The 6,251-nt window shown below is 45.9% G+C and overlaps 1 pseudogene; it reads right to left on the reverse strand.

Annotated features, from left to right (window-relative positions):
• Nucleotides 1-2,201: 2,201 nt before the first annotated feature.
• LOC144116837 (U2 spliceosomal RNA) lies at nt 2,202-2,340 on the reverse strand (annotated as a pseudogene).
• Nucleotides 2,341-6,251: the final 3,911 nt, after the last annotated feature.

Consider the following 6,251-nt stretch of genomic DNA (forward strand, 5'->3'; position numbering starts at 1 on the left):
GGTTACAGTGCTTTTTGATATGTTAACTTCATAAATTTTCACGTCCTTTTTTATTTTTGTGGTTTTTTTCTTATGCTTCATACATGTGTTCGCCGCCCTTTGATGACTGTGGATTGGGTTATCTTTGGCCCCCTGACTGCCACGTGGTTTTTGGCATATATTGTGCTGGGCTTTCCTCGAAAATAAAGAGTTGTTAGTGAGCGCCCGTCCTGTCGTTAGTGCTTTTTCTTCTCGTATCCCCATCTGTTTCCGCGCTGGTCATTTCGAATCATGTCCCACCAACTCGCCTAATCGGCAATTTTGATTATAATTGATATAATTTTCTCTTAACATATCGGCCGAAAATACAATAATTCCGAGGGCTTTAAACTGCTCCACTATTTCTACGGACCGCGAGTAAAATATAATATTATTGTGCTTTGGGATAATTTCGTTTTTGGGCATAAATATGACAGCTTTGGTCTTGCTCTCGTTTATTTTTATTAGGTTACCAGTAGAGCAGAGCTCAAGAGCTTTCATTGTGGCATTGCATTGTTTGATAAGTTCATGAACATTTTCACCTGAAAAAAAATACGCTCGTATCATCGGCACAGATGAAAAATTTCGTACTATCGCTTATGTTGACAATATAGTTTAGGTAAATATTGAAGAGTAGAGGCCCTAGCGTACTGCCTTGGGGGACACCGCAGAACAGCGGCCTCATTTCAGACTGGATACCATTTATGAATACCACTTTCTGTCTTAACAACAAATGGGAACTTAACAGTGATAGCTGTTTTCGTCGGATACCATAACAGTGTAATATATTTAACAAGATTTTATCGTTTACCGCGTCAAAAGCCTTTGAGAAGTCTACAAACACGCAAATGATAATAGCTTTGTTTTCGAGTTGTTTAAATAATAAACTCCTTTTGTTAGAGTAATGCAAGTTCAGTTGATTTGTTTTTGCAGAATCTAAACTGGAATGGTGTTGGGAAGTTAAATTTATGGATGAAATTTGACATCCTTAGACGGAGTATATATTTAAAGGCTTTCGAAAACACTGCTAAAACAGATCGGTCTGTTGTTGGCGAGAGCATTGCGATCTCCCTTTTTGTAAACAACAACTTTGCATCATTGCATTTTTACCGGAAAAGTGCAGTTTCTAAACATATGTTAAAGATAGGAGCGAGTATAGGACCGATTTTATCAACTACATGCTTGACTTGCCGTATCTGAATATCATCAATGTCATAGCTACTGCTATTGTTAACATTTGTTGTCACAGACACGATTTCGCCTTCCGTGGTTGGGTGCAGAAAAATTGTTTCATCATTCTGAATACGAACATATTTGCAAGCGTCAGATCCGGCAGCACGGGTAGCCAAGTTCGTTAAAAAAGTATTAAATATATTAGCCAGTTTAACACCAAAAACTTCCTTTCCATCATCAATATTTAATTTTGTTAATGCCGTGCGTGAACTGTCCCTCAGCAGAAGTGTATTCAATCTCGACCATTGTCACCACTTCGCGCACTTTTGTGTGCGCTCCCGGACACCCTTAGAGCATGTTGGGGTAGCGGCCTCGGTCACAGAGGAGATGCCCTCGACTCGGCGTGGCAAACTGAGCCGGAGACCAGCTACCAAGTGACAAGGGGGTTGGTCGTTTAGTGCCCAGCTTTCGCCGGTCGCAAGCCAGAGAATGGGTCGGAGCCAAAGGTTCACAAAACAAAACAGTTTATACAGCTAAGGGACGATAGAGAGGAAGTTACAATCACTCGTACGAGCACATACAAACTGATTCACAAATACAATGCAACTCACGCAAAATCACAATAGAGAGAGATACAATTCAACAAAACCTTTGCACCTTAAGTGCACTAACACAGAGCGAGACAAATTATGAAAACACAATTTGATCACCGGGCACTGCGACAGTCAGACGACTTGAGGAGCACGACGGGCCGATCCGCAGACTGGCGCACGTTGTCTCGCTGGTCCGTCCATGGCTGGTCGTGTGGTGTCCTCACGGGAGTCGAGCAGGCGCGCTTCTCGAAAGCTTGAACGGCGGCTCGAACAGACGTCTGTCTGTTGTTTTCAGGAAAAAAAGAGGAAAATGCACAGGCCTGCTCACTGGCTCAAGCCGAGCCACAATCGCTACCACGTGCAGATAGTAGGAGAGTTGAAATATGAGATATAAAGACAGGATAGTAAAGACGAGCTAAAGACAAGGCCGATCCCGGAGGTAGTGCAATACCGGGCCAACCGGTGGCGGGATTGAAGCATCCTTCAAACTCGCCGCCACATTTCCAAAAATAAGTCCAATTGGACCCGTAACAGATACTCTACGGGGTCCGGACATTCGCGCCTCCCGCTAACAGACGGCGGTTGCAGCCCCTCATTTATAGGCGCGGACCGCGTCTGTTTGTTCTTCGCGCCAAGGCAGGCGCGCACATACACGCAGCTTTACCCGCACAAACTTCTCCTTCTTGCGCCGGGCGCGCGACCCCATTGGTCGAGCGCGGAAACCACATTCTAGAACAATCTAGGTCATTCGAGGCACGCTGAGTCATCGCCGCCGGAGCGAAGGGGGAGGGTATCACTTTGGTGCACACAAAGTTACCCCCTTTAGGTCAAAAACCTGAAAAACTTCTCCAACATTCGAGAAAAATCGACGCCGCGCGCGGCCACGCCCCCCGCGGCGCCGCGCCGGCGAGCTGAGTTGTAGCAGTACGCAAAGCTACGCACTCTGCGGGGTCCTTCCCCGCTGTTTTTTTTGTTTTTTTTTTACCGCGCGCGGGCGCGATTGCTTATGCGCAGCGCCGGTTTTTTTCTAAAATGCGCCGAATTTTGTGAAAACCGTTGCACACCATGTCGAGCATTCTTTACCTCTAGAAGTGACACGTGATAGGCTGCTCGTGGAGATCGCAGTTTTTTAATCAGTTTATTCCTATACTTCTTAAATAATGCAAGGTCCCCAACCTTCCGGCTGCCCAAACATTTTCTATACAGCTTGTCTTTCATTCGTATTTCTTTGCGAAGCTCTGGCATTAACCTTGGCTTGCGGACTGTGACTTTTCGCAACGGTTATGAGAGGAAAGCAGTCCAGGTACATCTGTTTAAAGGAATCGAGAAACGCTTTATAAGCTGTATTCGCGTCATGAAGTTCAGCTATTTTACTCCAATCTACTTTCATGGGTGCATCACCAAAGGATTTCAACGATACTTCTGTAATAGCTTGGTATGTGGTTGATGTGGACTTACTTCCTATTGTACTTGCCTTCTCAATGCAAGCAAACACCGCAAAATGATCACTAATACAGCAAGATAAAACGCCAGAGAAAACGTTCAGCTCCATAGAGTTAGTAATAATTAAATCGATAACTGAATGACCTTCACTTGTGACTCTTGTTGGTGTATTGATCAGGTTTACAAAGCCATCAGACATAACAGTCATATTAGTCTCGAGCGGATGGGTTGGGATTCCTCACGTCAATATTGAAGTCACCACAAGCTATTAAGGTTTTCGTACTGTGGCACTGAACAACAAAAGACAGGAACATGTCATAAAACTCTAAAAATGATGCAATATTACCTTTAGGAGGACGATAACACACACAGAACGCAGCACTTTGTGCACAAATAGAAAGAATTTAATAATCTGGGGTAATTAAAGCGTGTGGTTCAAGCAAGTCGCCTTCAGCGTCGTCCTGAAGCAATAAAGCAGCACCGCCATCGCGGACATGTCTGTTCGCATAATATGTCGTATAATTCTTTAACCTGAAAACATCACAGTCATTTGTGCTCCACGTCTGGGTTAGCATTATTGCAGAGAATTCAAAAGAAAAGCTGGCAAAAAATTCTTCTAGGCAACATACTTTGTTTATCAGAGACCTAGTATTTAAGTGAAAACATTTGAAAGAGGCCGCCGGAGAATCTGACACCACTTGATCCACATCACTGGGCAAATAATAGCGAGTATCATCTATCGTTTTTCTTCCAATAAACAGAACGAGCAAGTGTCAGTTAAAGGCTATCAAGGTCAGCTTTCCTCTTAATAACGATGGCAACTGCACCACTGGTCTTTCGAACCAGAACTTTTCCGTTCATATACCGAACAAAATTGTAGCCTTTTTCCTTTGCCTCATTTTTCACATACCGAAGAAGTTCTCTGTGGTAGCTACTTAGGTTTTCCTGAACGAACCTTTTGGTTCACTGTCCTTCAGTGCGTTCCTTTTCTGAAGTCATGCGTCCTTGTCTCTTGCTTTGTAAACCGTTTAATAATTCCGGGGATTTTATCTTTACTGGCTGGCAGGCGGTGAGCTGATGCGACGTCAGCGTCAGTGAGCTGAGGGACTTTAAGCGTGTCGGCGATCTGACTCAGAGATGATAAGAGATTCTCGCCCGTGACAACAGGAGCACCATGTACTTCCAGATTAGGTCGCCTACTGCGAAATTCTAGGTCATTTATTTGTTGCTCGAGATCAACCTGTACTGTAGCGCGAACTACGTCTTTCTCTTCCAGTTCAGCCACCCGCTTTCAGATTGCATTTATTTCTGTGCCCTGTCGCGTTATCTTCTCAAATTCACCGAACTTTCCAGACATGAACTGAATCGATTTTTCTATGTGTCTGATTTTTCAACAAGTGCAGACAGGCCAGCTCTCCGGGTTTTGAATAATGTCCAATAGAACATCGGTTTCAACTCCGCTTTGAACGCTTATCGCAGTGCTTCTGTATGTTGGGCATCTCCAAGTAGCGTTGGCGGTTTCGGTTTTTCCATTAAGGGATTTCTCGGTTACGCCAGCGCACTTGCCGAAGAGGTACTCGCTGGAACGTTGTGAGCATTGCACGGGCCCCGATCCTTCCTCTAAGGGAATGGGCAACTGACATGCGAAACAATTAGAAGACATACCTGTCACTAAACACCTTTGCACAAAAGAGAGAAACAACAACCAATCCAGGAAGGAGCAATTGCAGGGTGAGGCTATGGAAGCGGCAGAAACAGCAATATTGTTGGTTAATTGTTGATAAAGTAATAAGAGTGTTTCGTACACCAACATGTAACAAGCAGGATTCCTCGATTAGCAGTTGATTCCACGAGCTGCCTCCGCTGCCAAATGAACACCAAGCGGGGAGACGCCCAGTTATATAGGTACCCGCAGTGTGCTAACTGCGCATGCGTTGGCAGAGTTGGTTCAAGCGACGATGCGAGATGATCAGGGCTTCGGGGGTTGCAGCGTGGAACTGCCGGCAGGGCTTTGTGCAGAGCCGGCACCACAGCCGAAGATTCCCACGATGGCTTGTGTCAGTAGAGGAAACAACATGGAAACTGCAACAAGCAGGATTCCTCGTTTAGCAGTTGATTGCACGAGCTGACGCAACCGCCAAATGGACACCAAGCAGGGAGACGCCCAGTTATATAGGTCCCCGCAGTGTGCTAACTGCGCATGCGTTGGCAGAGTTCGTTGAACCGATCATGCGATATGATCAGCGATTCGGGGGTTGCAGCGTGGCCATGCCGGCAAGGCTTTGTGCAGAGCCGGCATCACGTCCGAAGATTCCCACGATGGCTTCTGTCAGCAGAGGAAACAGCACGGAAACTGTAACAAGCAGGATTCCTCGATTAGCAGTTGATTCCATGAGCCACCGCCGCTGACAAATGAACACCAAGCAGGGAGACGCCCGGTTATATAGGTCCCCGCAGTGTGCTAATTGCGCATGCGTAGGCAGAGTTCTTTGAAGCAACGATGCGAGATGATCAGGGCTTCGCGGGGGTTGCAGCGTGGCACTGCCGGAAGGGCTTTGTACAGAGCCGGCACCACGTCCGAAGATTCCCACGATGGCTTGTGTCAGCAGAGGAAACGGTTTAGTTTATTTTATGGGGCCTTAACGTCCCAAAGCGACTCAGGCTATGAGAGACGCCGTAGTGAAGGGCTCCGGAAACTTCGACCACCTGGATTTCTTTAACGTGCACTGACATCGCACAGTACACGGCCCTTTAGAATTCCGCCTCCATCGAAATTTAGCCGCCACAGCCGGGAGCAGAGGAAACAGCACGGAAACTGCAAGCAGGATTCCTCGGTTAGCAGTTGATTACATGAGCTGCCGCCGCTGCTAAATGAACACCAATCAGGGATACACCCAGTCATTCCTTACAAAAATTTCTTTAGACAGTCCATAGACTGTCTATAGACTTTAGTCTATGAAATCTCTAGAGTTTCTATAGACAAATCCTTTAGACCAGTCTCTAAACAATCTATAGATTTATGAC

This window comes from Amblyomma americanum, chromosome 1, assembly GCF_052857255.1.
Source record: "Amblyomma americanum isolate KBUSLIRL-KWMA chromosome 1, ASM5285725v1, whole genome shotgun sequence".
Taxonomy (NCBI): Eukaryota; Metazoa; Arthropoda; class Arachnida; order Ixodida; family Ixodidae; genus Amblyomma; species Amblyomma americanum.